Genomic DNA, 21,283 nt, shown 5'->3' with positions numbered 1-21,283 from the left:
CTAATAATGTTCTTGGTGGGGCAGGGAGACCCTCCTGTCTATTGCTCATACAGGGAAAGAAACTTCAGGCATGATTCATGCTTTCTTTTATGGCTATAAAGTTGAGTGGTTATTTCCTGGCGCCTAGTCTCACGAATAAATGTGAGGAGAAAGAGTATTAAGGAAGACCAGTGAATACAGATATATTTCTGCTCTGGATATCGCTCTTGGCCCTGGAGATCTGTATGAGGGCATCCCTCCAGCGTTAGTACTTGAGTGACTGTAGTCAGGGCCCAGATATGAAGAACTAAAACCTGTAGGGACAATGAGAAGAGCAGTGAGACAGAAGACCAGGGAATCTCCAAGAGAAGGCTCCTACAAGTCTGTGCTGGGTTTTCATGGCCACTCAGCTGTGTCCGACTCTTGGTGACTCGATGACTGTAGTCTGCCAAGCCCCTCTGTCCTTGGGATTTCCCAGGCAAGAATACTGGAGTGGGTTGCCATTCCCTTCTCCAGGGAATATTAGCGACCCAAGGATTGAACCCAGGTCTCCTGCATTGCAGGAAGATTCTTTACCATCTGAGCCACCAGGGAAGCCCAAATCACTAGCTTTGAAGTGTGTTTTCATTGCTTTGGGACAAAATAACCACAAACTTAGTGGCTTAAACCAACACATGTTTATCATCCTACAGTTTCTCTAGGTCAGAAGTTCTCTGCTCAGAATCTTTCCAGACTGAAAACAAGGTGTTAGGTGGGGCTTTGATCACTTCTAGGATTTGGGGTCCTTCTCCAAGATTACTGATCATTAGCAGATTTCAACCCCTGATTCCCTGCTGACTCTAGACTGGATTCACTGTCAGCTCTGAGAGGCTGCCCTGGGGTCCCTGCCTCGTGGACAACAGCATAGGCTGTTCATTGCAGGGCAGGAGAACTGCTCCCTCCAGTGGGGCCCTGCTCCTTTCTAAAGGACTCCCCTGATTAGGTCAGGTCTACCCAGGATAAACTCTTTCTGATGAACTCAAAGTCAGTTGACTAATCACCTAATCATGAGAGTAAATTCCCATCATATTTACAAGTCTCGCCCACAGGTAAGTGGAGGAAATTATACACAAAGGGTGTGTGCATGGGGACAGGGATGGGAGGGCATCTTAAAATTCTGCCTACGCTACCATTCTCTTTCTTTGACTCAGTTGCTTCAGCTTTCAAGCATCTAGTAAATTTTTCATTTCTTAAAATACTCTGTATTTTCCTGATGACCTCTCAGGTCAGGATAAAATTGTGTTTTGGTTTTGTTTTGGGGTGTGTGTGTGTGTTTGTGTGTGTGTGGTGTGTGTGGCCATCTTAACTCTAATTTGTTCATTTCATCTCTTGAAAATCTTTTCTCTCTGTCTCTCATCCTAGTTTAAGTAGCTGTGCTTCCTTTTTTTTTTTTTTTTACTTTTATTTTATTTTATTTTTTTAATTGGATGTGCTTCCTTTTTACAAGATTTTTTTCCCCCCGCTTACTTGACTCTGATCCTTATTGTAAAATCTTCTAAAATCTTAAAAAAAATTAAAGTCAGGTTTATTTGAGCCTAATTTACATGCAATAGAATTTGCCTCTGTCACTTTGGTGTTCTATGAGTTTTAACAAATGCATAGTCATGTAAATCACCAGAGTCAAGACACAGAACAGCCCTTATCACAAAAATTGTCCTTGTGTCCCTTGGTAGTTAATCCTTTCCCCAACCCCCAAGCTCTGGCATCCGCTGATACAGTTTCTTTCCCTGGAGTTCTGCTCTTTTTAGAATGTCATATAATGTAATCAGATACTATGTGGCCTTAGTAAATCTGTAAAGCTTAGCATCTTTCATTTGAAATTCATCAAAGTTGTTATATGTCCCAATAATGCATTTCTTATTGTCAAGTAGGATTTCATTGTATGGATATGCCAGTTTTAAAATCATTCATCAGCTGAAGGATATTTGGTTTGTTTCCTTTCTGGGGTGATTATGAATAAAGCTACTAAGGGGGGGTGGCAGAAGATGAGATGGTTAGATGGCATCCCTGACTCAATGGACATGAGTTTGAGCAAACTCTGGGAGACGGTGAAGGACAGGGGAGCCTGGCATCCTGCAGTCTACGGGGATCACAAAGAGCCAGACATAGCTTAGCAGCAGCACAACAAAATATTCACATGCAGGTTTTTGTATGTACTTATGTCTTTGTTTCTCTTGAGCAAATTTGTCTTGAGATTGCTAGGTTATATGGGGAGTATTTATAAGAAATTACCAAACTATTTTCCAAAATGATTGAATAATTTTGCTCCCCCACCAGGACTATATGAGAGTTCCAGTTGCTCTACACTTTTGGCAACACTTGGTATTGTCAATATTTCTTTATTTTTTCCTTTTTTTGTTTTACCCATTCAGATAACCAATAGTATCTCGCTGTGGTTTTAATTTGCATTTCCCCAGTGAATAATGATGTTGAGCATCCTTTTATTTGCTTTTTTGTTGTTTATACAGTTTCTTTGATGAAATGTTTATTCAAATATCTTGCTCATTTAAAAAACTGGGTTGTTTCTTATTATTGAATTTTAAGTTTCTTACATATTTTTGTTACCAATCCTTTATTAATATGTTTTTGAATGTATTTTCCTTTCAGTGCGTTGTTATTTTTGTTTTCATTAGAGTGCTTTTTTTTCTAAAGGGTATAATTTAAACATTTTTATAAACTCTTCTTTATCATTTTTTCTTTTGTAGATCATAATTTTTGTGTCTGTAAGCAATCTTTGCTTAAATCTTTGTGTATATGAGTAATCTTTGCTTAATTCAAGGTCATGAAGATTTAGCCTCTGTTTTCTTTGAGAACTTTCCTAGTTTTAGATTTCTAGGTGTATCTAGGTATATAATTCATGTTGTGCATTCGAGCTTAGTCACTTTAGTGTCCGACTCTCTGCAACCCCATGGACCATGGCCAGCCAGGCTCCTCTGTCCATGGGATTCTCCAGGCAAGAATACTGGAGTGGGTTGCCATTAATTTATTAAAGTGGTACAGATCAATATTTCTTTTTTTTTCTTTTTGCAAGTGAATGTCCAATTTTTCCAAGATCATTTGATGAAAAAACTATTCTTTTCCATCAAATTGCCTCTGATCGTTTATTGAAAATCAGTTCACTGTATATTCGTGGGTCTATTTCTGAGCACTCTATTCAGTTCAGCTCATCTCTATGCTTATTCTTTGGTCAGTATCACACTGTTTTGATTACTATGTCTGCACAGAAGTCTGGAAGTCAGAGAGTATGTGTCCTTCAACTTTGTTCTTTTTCATAGCTGTTTATGAAAGTTTATCTTTCTATGTAAGTTTAAAAATCATGTTGTTGATGTCTACAGAATAACCTGTAATTGATGTCCTGTACAGGAGTGTTGGAGTTACATGTTCCTTCCGGGATGCATGCACAGAGAATGGTGTTAGGGTGATCTGAGAGTGGGGGTTTTGGTCCTATGATGTCAAAAGGTCATCCATCAGGTCTTGCCACTAGACTAGTTTAAGGGTCGGGGATCTTGACTGGTTTGACTTGGAAAAGACTAACTCTCTGCCCCTGAAAGAACAGCTGTACTGTAGCAATCCATGTGTCAGATGTGTTATCTGTAGGGGCTGCTGAAAGGAGTCTAGTGATATATTGTCTAAGCGATGTGGACCTTGGAGGGTGTGCAATTTTCAAAACAATTAAAGAGCGCTTAGTCAGGAAAGGCAGTTACAGGATGTTATTTATGGAGCAAGTTATAGTTTAAGGGATCCAACTGATGACTGCCCTTGGTTTCACTATTTCACTATGGCAAACTTTTCCTTGAATTTCAATTTCTAATTGTCTGTTGCAGGTACATAGAAATTTTGTGTATTGAACACAAAAAATTGACTTTTCAAAACTCTCATTAGTTTAAATAGCTCTTTTGTAGATGCTTTGGGGTTTTTCTATGAAGATAATGGTTTTCCTTCCTTCTTTCTAATTTGTGTGTTTATTTCATTTTATTGCTTTACTGCACTGGCTAGGACTTCCTGTACAATTCTGAATAGAAATAGTGAAAGAAAATATTCTTACCTTGTTATTGGTCATGTGATATTAACTGTTACATCCTCAAATTTTTGTTATATTGTTTTCATTTTCATTCAACTCAAACTATTTTCAAATTTCCTTTGTGACTTCCTCTTTCATTCATGGATTATTTCTTGCTGTTTAATTTCCAAATATTTGGGGATTTTCCAGAGATAGCTCTGCATGATTTCTAGTTTAATTCTGTTGCAGAAAGAGTACTTTGTATGACTTCACTTCTTTTACATTTTTTAAGTCTTGTTTTATGGTCCAGAATACGGTCAATCTTGCTGAAACTAATAGCATTATGATCCATGTCAGATTAAACAGTGTTACTGCTTTTCACCATCCATTTCTCTAAACATCCTCTATTTTATCAGTGTTTTAACCTAGAGGCACACGTTCTAACACTTCTTATAATGTATCCTGTTTGTTTGTTGCTAGTTCTGAACAAACATTTGTATGTATATAGCTCCAGGAATATTGTGATCATTTTTGCTGCATCTAAACAGATATTTTTGGACTTCCCTGCTAGTCCAGTGGTTAAGACTTCTCGATTATAATGTAGAGGGTGCAGGTTTGATCCCTTTTCAGGGAACTAAGATCCCACATGCTGTGTGGCACAGCCAAAAAAAGTTTTTTTTAAAGCAATGAACAGATATATTCAAATCAACATTATTTTTCCTGGGGATCAGGCTGTGGAGGCTCCTACCCAGGGTTATGATGAAGGTGGAAGCGAGAATAGACTTTAAATGTTTATCACCAGCATCGGTTCTTACACACACATTTTAGTGTTTGTCCCACCTTTAAATCATGAAGCAACCAAGCATAACTGTGGCATCTCTCCTCTTCCCTTCTTACAAAATGTCCTTCCTCTTGTCCATCACCTGGGTGACGCAGATCATCTGCGGATCGATCACCTCACATAAAAGCCTGCCTGCTCACTCAGAGCAAGCTTTGCCCCTGATTAAATACCCTCTCAGAAATGGATAGAAAACCATACTCATAGACCAGGCTCTCAGGCAAACAGCCCAGCTTTCTCTGCTCACAGCACGTAAGCTGTCCTCATCCCGAGATGGATTCAGTGCCTTCAGATTAGTCTTGAGCTGACCACCCCTTTACACACTCGAACTCTTTCCACAGTCCTGAGGACAGAGAGCCATTCAAAGCCCAAGCTAATAACACCACCAAGGAAGGGAAACAGGACTAACTCATTTTCCTCTGAGGGTGTCTGGTGCTCCCGCATACCTCCAAGCCGACTCATCTTGGCAGAAACAACGGCCGCTGAGGTATTCTTTTCATTCCTGCAGAAGTTCCTGGGGGGCAGTCAGGACTCTGTGGGCTGTTGCGGGTGCTGGGCGAAAGCATCATGTAGGTTTACTCCCTCCTATGCTTCTACTCTGTGATTCTTTTATTTGTTTGAGGAAAACGTTGGAAGTTCCGTTTACTGAGAAGCGGTGTCTCCTTGTCACAGCCATTGGCATTTGGAGGTCACTCAAGGGGCCCTTTTTCTAGGAGGGGACCCAGTTGTTTTACGCCCTCCACTTAAGTGTACTAAGGGACCTTCCTAGGGTATGGATGGGTCAGACGTCTCAAGGCAATTTGACTTGTCTTTGTGTTGTATTACACTTCCCATGAGACATGAAATGAATTTGCTGAACGATACCCATCTAGACGAAGATTACTTAGAAATTAGCCTTAGGCTAATTTATTGGAGAGCATGGCCCACAGACTCCTGGATTTTAAATGAAGTGAGAGGCGCTGGCGGCCTAGATTCCTTAACGTTTCAAGGTTTCCTTCCTCCTTCCCTTCTTTCGTTTTCCCTTCTGTCCCTCTGTTCAGTAGTTCTCACTTAGCTCTTGCTAGATTAATTAATTTAATCTCATTTAATCCTGACTGCAGCTCTGCCAAATATCTCTCAGCTTTTTTTTTTTTTAAACTGGTGAAGAAAAAGAGGCTCAGAAAGTTTAATTAACTCATTCATATAAGGTCACACAGCCAGTAAATAGTAGAGAAAGCACTAGAGGCCAGACTATCTCTCAAGCTTGTGCCCTTTGCAACATATCACATTTTCCACAAAATTTTACTGTTTCATGAGGTATTGATATGTTTGCTAACATTTATTAAAGGAGTTGGTTGTATTTTTCTTCTAAAAAATATATAAGACAAACATTAAGTTCACATATACAGTTATTATTATCATTATGCAATAATTTGCCTTTAGGAAATGGTGACATTACTTGAGAAAATCCAGAAGTTGCATGAGAGAGAGAACTTAGAGCATGTATTACATTCCATGTGCCCACAGGAGGCTATACTTTGTAGTTTGTCTTAAAAGATCAACAAAACTTGTGAGAGTATTCAGTGTTTATTTTATTTAGCAAAGAATCTAATTTCAATTATTTCTCAAAAGAATTTATTTATTTGAGGGGCCTGATTTTTCAGCTGATCTAATAACCCAAAGATAACACTGCATTATGTGAGCACTTATTTGTGTTACACCATTACATTACACATTAAAAAAATATTTTCTTTTTCTCAAAGTAATACATTCAAATAGTTAACAACCCAAATAATAAATTTAATTGTGGCAGTTTTATGGAATAAGCATCTTGAAAATTCTCTTGCTACAAACATCTAATAATACTAGGTGAATATAATAATAAATTTTTAGTCACTTATTTACTGATTGTGGCACAAGGGATCTTAGTTCTTAGACAGAGGGTTGAACCCACAGCCCCCTGCAGTGAAACCGTGGAGTCTTAACCAGTGGATTGCTAGGGAAGTCTCTAAAAAGCCTTTTAAATGCTTATTGGAGTTCATAGAAGGTAGGGGATATCCAAGGCAGAAATGAAGAGTCTGAGAATCTAAGCATGAATGTGCACCGGGGGCTTCTAGGAGTGCGGGTTGGGAGTTGTCTTAGTAATCTGACTTTAACCCCCATGCAGAGACAGGTGGCAAAGCCTTGGACTTGAATCAGATGGGACATTAGATGAGACCCTCATGCAAAGCCATTGCCTTCAAAAATATATGCCCTTGCTAAAAAAAAAAAAAAAAAAAAAAAATCCATCCTCTAGTAATGGGAGACACTAAGAAGCTAGCTTGTCATTCTTGGCCTGCCCTAGAGGGGACAGTAAATATCCTGTGAGAACTTTTAAACATGAATCTGTACCACGTGTGAGTCTGAGGTTTTCATTTACTTTACCTGTATCATCTGGGAAACTCCAGCCAGAAAACTTAATACTAAAATTGGTCTCAGACCACAAAATCCACAAGACACCTGGTAGAAGCAAGTGGAAAACCTCTGTGGAGGAAATACCTTAACTTCAGCCAGATTCCTACAGATATACCTCACTTAACCTGAGCTCACAATCACAGGCAAGATCGGCTGGCAAAGTAAATAGCAAAAATAGGTAAGCAAGCTATGTGAAAGATAATATAAAATAATTATAGTTACTTTGACTAAAGACATAAAAGGATTTACATAAAAGATAACACAAGAAGAAAAAAATAAATGAGAACTTTTGGACAGGAAAGAACAGAATGTCTAGCAGTGAGAAAGATACCGATTGAACAGATAAGAAAGTAACTCAAATAACAGGATAAGCAGCAGATTGAAGTTCTTATGGGTATGAATTTTGAACTGGAAGACAGATCTGAAAAAATGATCCAGGAGGTAGCATGGATAGAGATGAAATATGAGAGAAGATAGGAGACATGAAAAGTTGAGTGAGAAGATACAAAAGATGTTACCGAGGAATTCCATAAGGAAAGAGAAAAATTGAGGAGAGGTAATTTTTGATAAGATAATGCCTAAACTGGTTCCAAATAGGAAAAGGAGTACGTCAAGGCTGTATATTGTCACCCTGCTTATTTAACTTATCTGCAGAGTACATCATGAGAAATGCTGGACTGGAAGAAACACAAGCTGGGATCAAGATTGCCGGGAGAAATATCAATAACCTCAGATATGCAGATGACACCACCCTTATGGCAGAAAGTGAAAGGAACTAAAAAAAGTCTCTTGATGAAAGTGAAAGAGGAGAGGGAAAACGTTGGCTTAAAGCTCAACATTCAGAAAACGAAGATCATGGCATCCAGTCCCATCACTTCATGGGAAATAGATTGGGAAACAGTGGAAACAATGTCAGACTTTATTTTTTTTTTTTTGGCTCCAAAATCACTGCAGATGATGACTGCAGCCATGAAATTAAAAGATGCTTACTCCTTGGAAGAAAAGTTATGACCAACCTAGACAGCATATTCAAAAGCAGACACATTACTTTGCCAACTAAGGTCCGTCTAGTCAAGGCTATAGTTTTCCAGTAGTCATGTGTGGATGTGAGAGTTGAACTGTGAAGAAGGCTGAGTGCTGAAGAATTGATGCTTTTGAACTGTGGTGTTGGAGAAGACTCTTGAGAGTCCCTTCTGCAAGGAGATCCAACCAGTCCATTCTGAAGGAGATCAACCCTGGGATTTCTTTGGAAGGACTGATGCAGAAGCTGAAGCTCCAGTACTTTGGCCACCTCACGCAAAGAGTTGACTCATTGGAAAAGACTCTGATGCTGGGAGGGATTGGGGGCAGGAGGAGAAGGGGATGACAGAGGATGAGATGGCTGGATGGCATCATGGACTCGATGGACATGAGTTTGAGTGACCTCTAGGAGTTGGTGATGGACAGGGAGGCCTGGTATGCTGCGATTCATGGGCTTGCAAAGAGTCGGACACAACTGAGCGACTGAAATGAATAAACATAATGGAAATGAATTGACAGGCATGTAGGTAAATCAGCAAAGAGAGGTTCAGATAATAATTGGTGAAATAATAGTACTGACTATGACCCATTTTATGGGAAAACAATCAAGGTGGAATAAATACCAGCTCACAGTCAGTTTTAAAAGACCAGAGTAAAAGCATTCTAAGGTTTTCTATGGTTTAGGAGAAGTATAGAGAGGTTTATGATTTACAAAATTTCAGTTAGGAATACCTGTTAAAGTTTAGGTGTAACCACTGAAAGAATAAGAATATAGTATATATTATGTATACCTTCCCAGCAAATAGAAAGGATGAAATGGAATAAAGAAGTCTCTGAACTTGATTGATTCAGTAGGAGAAGGAAAATGAGTAACAGTTGGTAACATTGTTATACCCATTTTACAGAGGATGATGAGACCTGGGCTGTTAAGTAACATGCCAAAGGTGGAACAGCTTGTAATAGGACTAATATTCAAACCCAAGTTCAACTCCAGAGCCCAAGATTGTGACCACTAAATCATACTGTGAATCTAGAGATGTGTTGATGTATTGAGATGTATTAGGCTAAAAGGAGGGAAATTTCACCAAATGAATCAGCTTAATTTTTTCCTGAGGTTTATTTTGATTTACATACCTAGGTTAAGCCAACTCCTATAACTGCTGGAAGAATGGCAAAATCTATAAATAGACAATTAACTGCTTATTTTTCTGACATGTGTTATGTTTGATATTAATAAACTATGAAATGCCCTCCAGGAAAAATGAATAATGAATATTCACAGGGGTTTTTTTTGTAAATGATGGGAAATTATGATTTTTTTTTTCATCTTTGCCCCCTCCGCCATGGAGATTTTCCAAAAGGTTAGAACATTCATTCCACCTGCTTCCTCTCTGGATTCAGTTAGAGCTGCTGCTCTTGGGAAGGCAGACCTAGCAGAATCTCCAAGAAACCTTGAACTCCAAGCTCCCTGCCAACTCTGGAGGCTGTAGTCTTGAATTAAAGAGAAACGGGCATCATTCAGCTGCCAGTTGAACTCCCCACCTTAGTGTGTACTGAAGAAGCTCTTTCTGGGTAAGGGTGGGAAGCCTTTCAAAACATCTATTCTAAGGCGCTTGGGGGTAAAGAAATGGGAGGATATGAGAGAAGTCGGATGGAATATTGGTAGGTGCTAACAAGGGCCAGCTCTTTTGTATGTGGACGTATTATTTGCAAGTCTTTTCCTTTTATTCCCTCTGAAATGCTGCCTTGATTTAAAGCTGCTTCAATCTGTGTACAATCCAACGTGAGGATAAAGTGTGATTCAGGGAACTATACTCTGATTTCTTCATGTTCCACCATTTCAATAACTAACCTGTGAGCAAAGTAAAATCTTCATCGAACTTCAAGTCTTTACAAACCGAGAATTTAATTTGAGGCGTCGTAGTTGCCCTGGATCCCTTCCCTGTGCTCCTTGTACATGCCCTGCTTGTATTCATCAATAATTCCTGTGTGTTGGCAGCACCGAGAGGAAGCTTTCTGGACATAAAATAGAATGCAGAGTGGGCTGCAATGGGACTGAGACGTTTGCCATGCAGGGTATGTGGGCCCCTGGGGATGCTGGCACCTTTATTAAAGAGGCTCATTAGAGCAAAGAGTTGGCCACAGACCTATTCCCATGAGAGGAGTTCTTCTCTTTCATTCCCAGAGTTCAGAACAAAGGCTTTAAGTCATCCTTTGTCATCCAAGCTAGTGAGGAATGGGTAAGGGATAGATAAACCAGACCCAGCATCCCAAGAGTTAGTGTTTTCACTTCACCCTGCAAAGCCTGTCACTGTAAGTTTTCCACATAGTAAGGGGGCCTGAATGCCTCCTTTCTTTTTTTTTCAATTTATTTTAATAAAAACAAAGATAAGAACTGTTTTTTCATTTCTTCCACCTCTTACTGCCCACCCACCCATCCACACCTCTAGTAACCACCAATCTGTTCTCTGTATCACCGAGGTTTTTTAGTTTCCATGCATAAGTCATCATGTAATATTTATCTTTTTCTGATTTATTTCAGTTAGCATAATGCCCTCAAATTCCATCTACATTGTTGCGAATGGCAAGGTTTCATTCTTTTTTATGGCTGAATAATATTTCACTCTGTGTGTGTGTGTGTGTGTGTGTGTGTGTGTGTGTGTGTGTGTGTGTTTACCATATCCTCATCTTTATCCATGTTTATCAGTGGGCACATAGGTTGTTTCTGTACTGATTATTGTGAATAATACTGCAGTAAGTATGCAGAACTGTTTTCAAATTAGTGGTTTTGGTTTTTTCAGATAAATGCCCAGAACTAGAATTGCTGAATCATAGGATAGTTCTATTTTTAATTATTTGAGGAATTTCCATTCTTTTTTCCATAGTGACTGCATCAATTGACTTTCCTACCAACAGTGCACAAGGGTTTTCTTTTCTCCATATCCTCACCAACACTTGCTATTTGAAATAGAAAATCTTAACAGACCAGTTACTATTAAGGTGATTGAATCAGTAATCAAAATCCTCCTAACAAAAGTCCTAAGACTCGACAGCTTCACTGATGAATCCTCCCTTTCTTTTTGAGGTAGGAAGTCCACCTTTAGTAGAGTCCCATCCTGGACTTGGGGTGAGAAAAAGGACCCCAGTTTGATTCTTTAGAGATAGACAGATGGAGAAAAGAGGTCCTCAGTTCTTGGAGATGGAAAAGGCAATGGCACCCCACTCCAGTACTCTTGCCTGGGAAATCCCATGGATGGAGGAGCCTGGTAGGCTGCAGTCCATGGGGTCGCGAAGAGTAGGACATGACTGAGCAACTTCACTTTCACTTTTCACTTTCATGCACTGGAGAAGGAAATGGCAACCCACTCCAGTGTTCTCGCCTGGAGAATCCCAAGGACGGGAGCCTGGTGGGCTGCTGTCTATGGGGTCGCACAGAGTTGGACACGACTGACATGACTTAGAAGCAGCAGCAGTTCTTGGAGATGCTGGTTGGGTCCAAGACAGGTGTATGTGTGTGTGTGTGTGTGTGTGTGTGTGTGTATCTATATACATATATATATACACACACCTGTATATATGCATGTATGTATACACACACACATATACACACACACTATATACATTTTATATATATATACATTTTACATATATACATTATATATATGTTCATGCCTTTTCAAGTGAGAAAAGGAGGAAAAACAAAAGTACTAGAAAAATAGAAGAAAATAAAGGAATAAAAGAGGGAAGTTAAGAGAAAAGAAACTCTGGACCTTACCATATTTTGTTAAATTCAAGACATCATTGATTGTGAAGAGCACTGTTACTTTACCTACCAATAAGGGCTTCCCTGGAGGCTCAGTGGTGAAGAGCCCATCTGCCAGTGCAGAAAACAGAAGAGACATAGGTTTGATCCCTGGGTCAGGAAGATTCCCTGGAGGAGGGCACAGCAACCCACTCCAGTATTCTTGCCTGGAGAATCCCATGGACAGAGGAGCCTGGCGGGCTGTGGTCCATGGGGTCACAAGGAGTTGGACACGACTGAAGCAACTGAGCACGAATGCTGGTTTGGGGCAGTTCTGAGTGTTTGAGTAGCTAATATGTGACAGAAAACACTGTCTTTATCCTTTGGTTATTCTTAAATCTCAGGTCTTGTGATATTATTCCAATATTATTTTGCAAATGGTGGGATATTCCTTTGATGCTACAGATTTGTTCCACCTTAGTATCTAAAATATTTTTAATATCCTCAAAACATTTTTGTAGACTTCAAAGGGAGAGTTATTTACCAAAGAATAAATAGGGGAGAAGCCTGGGTGGTTTGATTCAATCCACATAAATCCTTAAAAGAAATCAAAAGCACTTATGAAAACCAGAACATAATTTCTCCGTGACCTCTGGATAGAGATGCTGAAACATCTGTCGTGTTTATATGTTGACCGAAACAAGGAGTGTTGACATTACTTGCTTTGTCTTTGACCTTTGGTTCTTAAGATATATTTACTGTTGGCTTTCAGGATGCATGAATGAACAAACTTGGCATGAAGCAAATATCTAGTTTGATTTTAAAAGAGATTATTTACCATTGCTCTGGGGAGGTTTACTTTGAGATTCCAATTCATCAAGTAAAATACATTAGAAAAATGTGAAACCAAACCATTTATGTAATGTAATAAGGTTGTGTTGTGTTCAGTCACTCAGTTGTGTCTGACTCTTTGCGACCCCATGGACTATAATGCACCAAGCTTCCCTGTCCATGGGATTTTCCAGGCAAGAATACTGGAGTGGGTTGCCATTTCCTCCTTCAAGGGATCTTCTGGACCCAGGGATCAAACCTTTGTCTCCTGCATCTCCTGCATTGGCAGGCAAGTTCTTTACCACTAGCGCCATCTGGGTAGCCCATAATAAGGAGTGGCAACTCCAGTATTCTTGCCTGGAGAGTCCCATGGACAGAGGGACTATGTCCCTGGTGGGCTATAGTCCATGGGGTTGCAAAGAGTCAGACACAGCTGAGCGACTAACACACACACAGGGATTATAGCATATATTTTTAGTTAGCGTTCCTAGTCGTTATCTTGTATCTGTGCATTTTATTAAAGTATACATTCTTTGTATTCAGGTTTACTGTCCGGTAGAACACTGAGAAGGCAAATAAGGGAATAATGCAGAAGCAATGATTAAATTGTAGAGGCAACCAGGTTTTCAGAGAACACTCTGGGGTCAGAGCTGTGCTTAATTCAGTGTCTGCCTCAGGCTGTGTTTCGATCCGGGATAAGGAAGCACACAGAGGGTGGGTATCTATTTTACCCATGCAGAGCAGGATGTACTGGGGAAGGACTCTGCTCCAGCACAAGGTGAAGTCCAGTACAGCAGGCATGAGAGGCAGTTGAAAGATATGGACTGAAGGACCACAGCGTCTAGAGCTCCAAGCACTAGGCTGGTAGTTTCTGCTGGCTCGTGTTGTACTATCGGTTCTACTATTAATAAAGCCTGATATACCCTGAATACTCATTCATGGCCAGCTCTCGTCTAAGTGCATTATATGTACGAACTCTCTAAACCCTCACAAGATGCCTGTGAATTGGGCACTACTAATACTCCCTTTTCACATATAAGGACACAGAGGCCAGAGAGGTTAGTTAGACCCCCAAGGATACGTGGCCAGAAAATAAAGATCTGTCAGACTCTCATACTGGAGCTTTTTTTTTCCCCGAGGAAAATTGCTTTACAATGTTGTGCTGGTTTCTTCTGTGCAACAACGTGAATCAGCTGTAAGTATAACCTATATTTCCTCCCTCTTACGCCTTCCTGCTACCCACTCCCTGCCCCCTATCGCCACAGAGCATCGAGCTGAGCTCCCTGTGTCATCCAGCAGCTGTCTGTTCTACACATGGCAGTGTGTATGTGTCGGTGGTATTCTCAACTCATCCCACCTTCTCCCACCACCGCTGTGTCCACAAGTCCACCAAACTAGAATTTTTAACCACAGTACCACAGCTGCCTCTTGAAGCTGTGGAGGGGACAAAGGAGCCCAGTGCTTGAGAGGTAGATGGGCAGAAGAAGGGAGCACCCCAGTTCCTCATGAATGCTGGGCAGGTTTCTAGGAGGAGACTTGGGCAAGGAAACAGAACAAGACACAAATGCAGAGTACAGTGGGTCCTGATCTTGAGAACAAGGCAGATTGCCAAAGCCAGCAGGAAAAATGTACTACTGAGTCATGGAGTATTAGGTTCTGATTGCCTGCCCAACAGTTCCAAAGAGTTCCAGTCCCATCTGATGCTGGAGTTGTTCCTAGAGATGCAATGAGGCCGATGCGATGAAGTGGGAGTGGGGAGCAAGTGACTGAGCTATTAGAGGCAGCTGCCGACGAGGCAGGGCCTGACCTCTACAACGTGTGTGTCCTGGAGTTTTGATGGCAGCACATGCCCCAGGCTTCCAGTTGTGTTTCATGCTCCCATGTCACCCCATGTAGCTTTCACATGCATGCTGGACCCATGAAATTCAAGTGTACTGCGTTTCAGCAAACTTATGTGTTAATAGTATGTGTAAGTATGCTCAAAATCATTTAAATCCATTTGGACCTGACCTTTTCCCAAAAGTATGCAATGTGGTATTTTATTAATTATGTTCAGACAATTTCTGATTTTTTGGCACAAAAATAATTGCTGGCAGCAAAAATCCTTGTCCTCATTTTCAAGTGATGTTATTTAATCAACATTTTGTAACTGATGTAGAATGTAAAACCTAGCATCAAGACCATAAAGCCTTTAAGAAATTTATATATTTCATAGGTATTTTATAAACCACATGGGCTTTATATGCCAGGGAAGTTACCAAGGAATAATTTGGATTTAGATGGGAAAAAATAGTTGGATATAATAAAATGACTTGGGGAAAATATTTGGGGGGATTGTCTCTTTAAAAATCCTTTATGGTGGTCATTGTGCTATAACATGGTTTGAGTTTAATGTTTTGGTTTTAATTTTGGACTATAATATGGGTTACTTTAATGGCATGAGTTTGCCGTTACTAAGCACAGTACTCCAATTAGGTAATTTCAATGTATATTAATATAATTTTGACATTAAAATGCTTGAGATCCATAGCTTTAAAGGACAAGAATGATTTCACTCTGATTTTGTTAATTTGGCATTCTTCTAGAGGCTAGTTTTGAAAATACTTGTTTTTTTTGTTTGCCTAGCCCTATTTTCTCCTGGAGAATAGACATGGAATTCGAACAGACATTGACAAATGAGAGTCTTCCATGAAAACAGGATGACTCTCCGGGGGGGAAAGGGCACGGCAATACGTCAAGGGCCCCGAAACTCACGCCAGAGACAGAAATGACCGGTCAGAAGCGCCTCCGGCAGAGACTCAGCAGTCACTGTGGAGCAGTGGTCGCGATGAGTCAGCAGTGCTTTGGCTGCAGACGCTAATCTAACGCAGCAGTGGGAAGCGTGGACAGGCGTGCAGCGCGCGGAAGCCAGGAATTGCTCCTTCCTCTCTCATGGGCCCCTGCAGAAGTGCGGGCATGGGCTCAGTGCCCTGCTAACCTCTGCGTGTTGTTTTGGTTGTAAAGTCTCTTCTCATTAGGAAAGGCAGCTGGAAGAAATGGCTTCCAGAATCTGCCCCAGTTAGAATTCTGGTAAGGGCACACGTCTGAAGTTCATCTTGGCCTGTGTTTTCAGAAATCCGAGAAGTGAAAATGTACCATTTTAGCTTCCTTCCTCCTATGAAGATAATTTAAGAACTTTTCACATTGAAGCATAGTTGGCTGTGGGCTTCCCTGGTGGCTCAGCAGGTAAAGAATCTGCCTGCCAGTGCCTGCCAGTGCCTGCCAGGTTCGATCCCTGGGTTGGGAAGATCCCCTGGAGGAGGAAGTGGCAATCCACTCCAATAGTCTTGCCTGGAGAATCCCATGAACAGAGGAGCCTAGCGGGCTACAGTCCCTGGGGTTGCAAAGACTAAGACACGACTTAGTGACTAAACAACAACATAGTTGCTGTGCAGTGTTATATGTTACCTGTGTACAATACAGTGATCTCACAGTTTTTAAAGATTATACTCCATTTATAGCTATTGTGCAATGTTGGCTGTCTTCCTCATATCGTACAATATATCCTTGTAGCTTATTTTATACCTAGTAGTTTGTACCTCTTAATCCCCTGCTCCTATGATGCCCCTCCCATGAAGATAAGTTCTTAAAGATGAAAATAGGACTTTTCTTTTATTCTACTACTTTCTGAGCCCAAGTCACTCAGGAAGGTGTTAATTATGCCCCTGTTGTTTAGTTCTTTAGATTGCTTCTAACTGTTATTGAATTGTAGGCATGGAAATACTTAACAATGGCAAGACAGGAAGGTGTGTCAATCGGGCCATAAGAGGGAAGGACTACAGATTAGGTGGAGACCGCCTTGTCAGGAAGTAGGTGTTGATGCCAAAGGGGGGTCCTTTGAGCATAAAATTTCCATAGGCTAGTCATTCAACAAATAATTATTCTATGGGTAAGCCCTGTTCTAGGTACTAGCGAGACAGGAGTGAACAAAACAAAGTCCTTGCCATTCTCCAGCTTACCTTCTAGGTTCAACAGACAGAAAACTTCACAACAAAAAATATATGAAATATTTCCAATAGTGAGAGATACTGCAGGGACAAATAAAGCTGAGTCAGAGAGATAGGGTGAGTTGAGGAGGGTCAAGGGAGAAGTGGTTAGAGAAGATGGATTCTAATGGGCTTTGTGGGGGATGTGAAGCAAAGACTAGAAGGAAACCAGAGAGCACACTATGGATAAGGGAAGTAAGCTTTGGCTTCGTTGGGTTTTGAGCAGAGTGACACGATCTTACTTCTATTTTAAAGCATAAGTCTTTTATGTTGAGAACAGAATGAATGGGGTAAAGATTGAAGCAGGGAGAGATTTGGAAGGCCATTGTGGTCATCTGAGAGATAACAATAGGCTGAACCGTATTTCCTGAGCAGGAAACACGGTGAGAAGTGTTTGGATTGTGTATGTGTCTTAAAGTAGAGCCAAAGCACTAGATTTACTGTCGATGGATTTGACATTGTGTTTCAAGAGTGACTACCAAGTTTTGGGCCTGTGCAACAGTAAGAACTGAACTGCCATTTGCCTCAAATGAGGAAGAGTATGAAAAGAGAAGGTTTGGAAAGGAAACCAGAAGTTTGATTTTGAGCTGTTTTTCCTCTTGTACATCTAAAATGAGCAGCAGCTGGATGTGCCAGTCTAGAATTCAGAGAGAAGTTTGAGGATGAAGAGGTCAATGTATGGAAGGGGTCTGAAGCCATAATAAAGGATGAGGTTACCCAGGGAGTAGGTAGAGAAGAGATCCAAGGACTGAGCCCCAGGGCATCCTATTATTTAGAAACTAGGAGGACAAGAAGAAACTAGCACAGGAGTCGGAGGAGAAGCAGCCAAAGAATCATGTCCTGGAAGCCAAGTGAAGGTGGGGCTAATCAAAAATTCAGTTGATGGATCAAGGAAGAAGATTGAAACTTGACCTCTAGCTTTAGCAAGGTGAAACTTGTCAGTGGCCTTGACAAGAGCCAGGTGTCTTTAGGAACAAAGAGAGGACAGATTCAGCAAATGATGCTGTCAGCAATGGCACCTAACCCAGACAGCCAGTCATTGGAAGTGCGCTGCAGCATGGAAAGTGACTCCTTGTCTAGGAGGCGTGTACAGTTCTAAGATTGCCTGTAAGGAAACAGAAGTCAAATTTGGACAGTCATTAAGAAGAAAATAAGAGGCTCTGGTAAAACACCATTTGAGTAGTAAATTCCCTCTGAAGATCTTATTCATTTGGAAGCTAGAAGGTCGATTCCCCTGTCCAAATGTCAGAGGTCTTTGAAAAGGCAAGCGTAATAAAAAAGAATATAAAGAGAAGAAAATGGAAGTGATAAGCATAAACTTTAGAATAAAGATACATCTGATGCAAATTCCAATATTCCATACTAATTTTTGGTACCAAGCTACTAAATCTTTCTGAATCTGAGTGTTCTCATCTATTAAAAAAGGCTGTTCACGCCTATCTTATGGGAAGATTTTATGAGCAGTAACTTAGATGACCCATAGAACACCCCTAGAGTACAGATTCATGCAAATTGATGATCAATAAATAGCAACCATGATTTTTATTATCATTATTGTTATTATATCCTAGTTAGGTCTGAGGTAGAGGCCTTTTGCTTTAATGTGGAAAAAAATGAAGCATTTCTTGACATGAATCTAGTTGGCTGTGCCTGCAGTTTCAATAAAATTCTCTGAAAGGCATTTCTCATAGCCTAGATCTTGTACAAAGCAGAGCAGGGCTCAAGGCCATATTTTCTCGATATCTTCCAAAACAAATTTCACTGACTTCTCTTAAACTCTACTCTTTAAACCAGATCATAGCCTGTGTTGAGGTTAAGATAATACCACACCCCTGGGATGCTGAGGGCAGAAACTTTGAGCAGGAGAGAACACCTTGCTGCCTAAGGATGTTGCCAGGCCAAGAAGTACATTTCTGTGAAGCACTCAGTGGCCATAAACTCAGCTTCATTCTCTGGTTTCCATTCTCTCTTATGTATTTTTACAATATGTACTCATGGGTGTTGGTTCTCTTCTCGCTGGTTCACAAAACAGAAAGCAGATCACAAAACCGAGGAAATAATTTTGTGAAAGCATGTTATGACTTTCTTTTTATTTTCACAGTAACTCAGACCAAACTGGCATCTTTATAGTAGAAAGTGTCACATTCCTCACACTTGAGTAAAATATTTAGAAATTTAGCAAATGGATTCTATGTCCTAAAACAATGTTTACTTGTAACTATTACTGACTTCATTTTCTCATTTAAATATGTAATTTTGAGTCCAGGCTCTTCGATTTGTTTTTTCTAACTGACTGTGACTCTGAAACTTTATGGCGTTGAAACAGTTGAGCCAAGAGGTTCACAGGACAGTGTTGGTTTTGGATTTTGTTTTTGTATTACAGTTCGTGGTCATTTAATTTATCAACAGAAAAATTCAAACAGATATTCCCAGAAGTCAAGTAGTTTCCCTAGAGGGCAAATAAAATGTCATTAGTTCCTTAAGTTTAAAATATTCTAACTCCCTTTAATAATAACCATGGAAATCCTATTTCTTCACATGTGACTCAAAGAAAGATTTTTTTGTGCTTCTTGAATGCACAGCTGCTTCGTATGCTAACCCTTATGTTTTTATTGTGCGCACTCAGTCGTGTCTGACTCTCTTGCGACCCCATGGACTGTAGCCCGCCAGGCCCCCCTGTCTGTGGGATTTTTCAAGCAAGAATGCTGGAGTGGGTTGCCATTTCCTCCTCCAGGGGATCTTCCCGACCCAGGGATCAAACCCGTGTCTCCTGCATTACAGGTGGATTCTTTACCCGCTGAACCATCAGGGAAGCCCTATGATAATTCTAAAACTTGCTTTAAAATCATTGCCTGAGTGACCTTTATCCTTATTAGCATCTGACTGTAATCTGAATGAAAATACGTTCTGATGGGGCATTAGAAATCATTTAGGCTAACTCGAAAGGGTCATTTCTGGCAGAAATGATACATGTTTATTATAATTAAAATTTTCTTTAAGCATCTCATAAACTTACCATACACATGAAGTTACTTAATGGGTCAAGCTTAAAGGAACATCTAGACTGATGCTGAAGCTGAAGCTCCAGTACTTTGGCCACCTCATGTGAAGAGCCAACTCATTGGAAAAGACCCTGATGCTGGGAAAGATTGAAGGCAGAAGGCGAAGGGGACAACAGAGGATGAGATGGTTGGATGACATCACCGACTCAGTGGACCTGAGTTTGAGCAAACTCAGGTAGATGGGGAAGGACAGGGAAGCCTGGTGTGCTTCGATACATGGAGTCTTAAAGAGCTGGACACAACTGAGTGACTGAACAACAACAAAGATTGCTTGATGTCATTGTCTGATAACATAACACTCACCTCTCGTTGCTAACCTAACTTTGAACTAATAAGAGGAAGCCAGTTACAAGGTTTTTTTCCGACATGAGGGCTTCCCTCATGGCTCAGCAGGTAAAGAATTTGCCTCCAGTGCAGGAGGCACAGGAGATGTGGGTTTGGTCCCTGGGTCAAGAAGATCCCCTGGAGGAGGGCCCAGCAACCCACTCCAGTATTCTTGCCTGGTGAATCTCGTGGACAGGGGAGCCTGGAGAGCTACAGTCCGAAGGGTTGTAAAGAGTTGAACATGACTGAGCATGAACATGAGCTCAGCATAGAGTTCCTCTACTGGGTGACCTTGCCTTCGAAGCTGGGCAGCCCTAGAAAAGGTAGTGTTTACTATAAAGTGGCTGAAATTTCAATGGCAAATGTTATTAGAACCATCCAAGAGGCCATGCTTGAAATCTTTTGTATTTGGTTTAGTGAAAAGATTTTATTATATTGTATTGCCAAGTCTACTTTTAAAAAATGTAAATGGGAAATATTTTCTGAAATGAAAATGTAAACATTTTGTCTGTTTTTATAACTGTAGTTTTGACTTAGTAAAGGGAAGACTTTGGAAGGTTTCAGGTGGAAAAATGACAGGATCTGACTTTTGGTCTGAAGGGATCACTTAGGATGCTATGTTTGAATAGAATGAAGGGGCAAGAGGGACCAGTTAAGAGGTTACTGCAGTAATCCCAGTGAGAGATGGTGGTGCAGAGTGGGAGCGGTGGAGGTGATGAGAAGCGTCAGATTCTGGATACATGTAAAGACAGAGGAAGGAGGGTCGGATTATGAAAGGAAAGAGAAAGAGAGGTGTCAAGGCTCACTCTAAGGTTTGGTGCTTAGGCACCAACTGGAGGGAAATATTTGCAAAATGTATTGGATAAAGGTCTTGCATGCAAACGTATAAAGAATTGTTACAACTCATTAATGCCTGTGTGTGGTTGCTAAGTTGCTTCAGTCGTGTCTGACTCTGTGGAACCCCATGAACTGCAGCCCGCCAGGCTCCTC

General features: G+C 40.6%; 2 protein-coding genes across 14 annotated transcripts in view; one reads left to right on the top strand and one right to left on the bottom strand.

Annotated features, from left to right (window-relative positions):
- The window catches only part of PRTFDC1 (phosphoribosyl transferase domain containing 1), a 101,360-nt gene that overhangs the window by 17,108 nt on the left and 62,969 nt on the right, over positions 1–21,283 (top strand). The gene's annotated exons all lie outside the window — the stretch shown is intronic.
- THNSL1 (threonine synthase like 1) overlaps positions 1–21,283 on the bottom strand; it is a 138,753-nt gene that overhangs the window by 95,610 nt on the left and 21,860 nt on the right. The window contains exon 2 of one of the 4 annotated variants that reach the window (XM_060397356.1): positions 5,266–5,370. The exons of the other annotated variants lie outside the window; for them this stretch is intronic. The gene's annotated coding sequence lies outside the window, so the exon portion shown is untranslated. The remainder of the gene's footprint in view (positions 1–5,265; positions 5,371–21,283) is intronic. 4 annotated transcript variants of the gene reach the window in all.

Source organism: Ovis aries, chromosome 13 (genome assembly GCF_016772045.2).
Source record: "Ovis aries strain OAR_USU_Benz2616 breed Rambouillet chromosome 13, ARS-UI_Ramb_v3.0, whole genome shotgun sequence".
NCBI lineage: Eukaryota > Metazoa > Chordata > Mammalia > Artiodactyla > Bovidae > Ovis > Ovis aries.
Note: the sequence above shows the minus strand (reverse complement) of the source record. Positions and strands in the feature narration are given on the sequence as shown.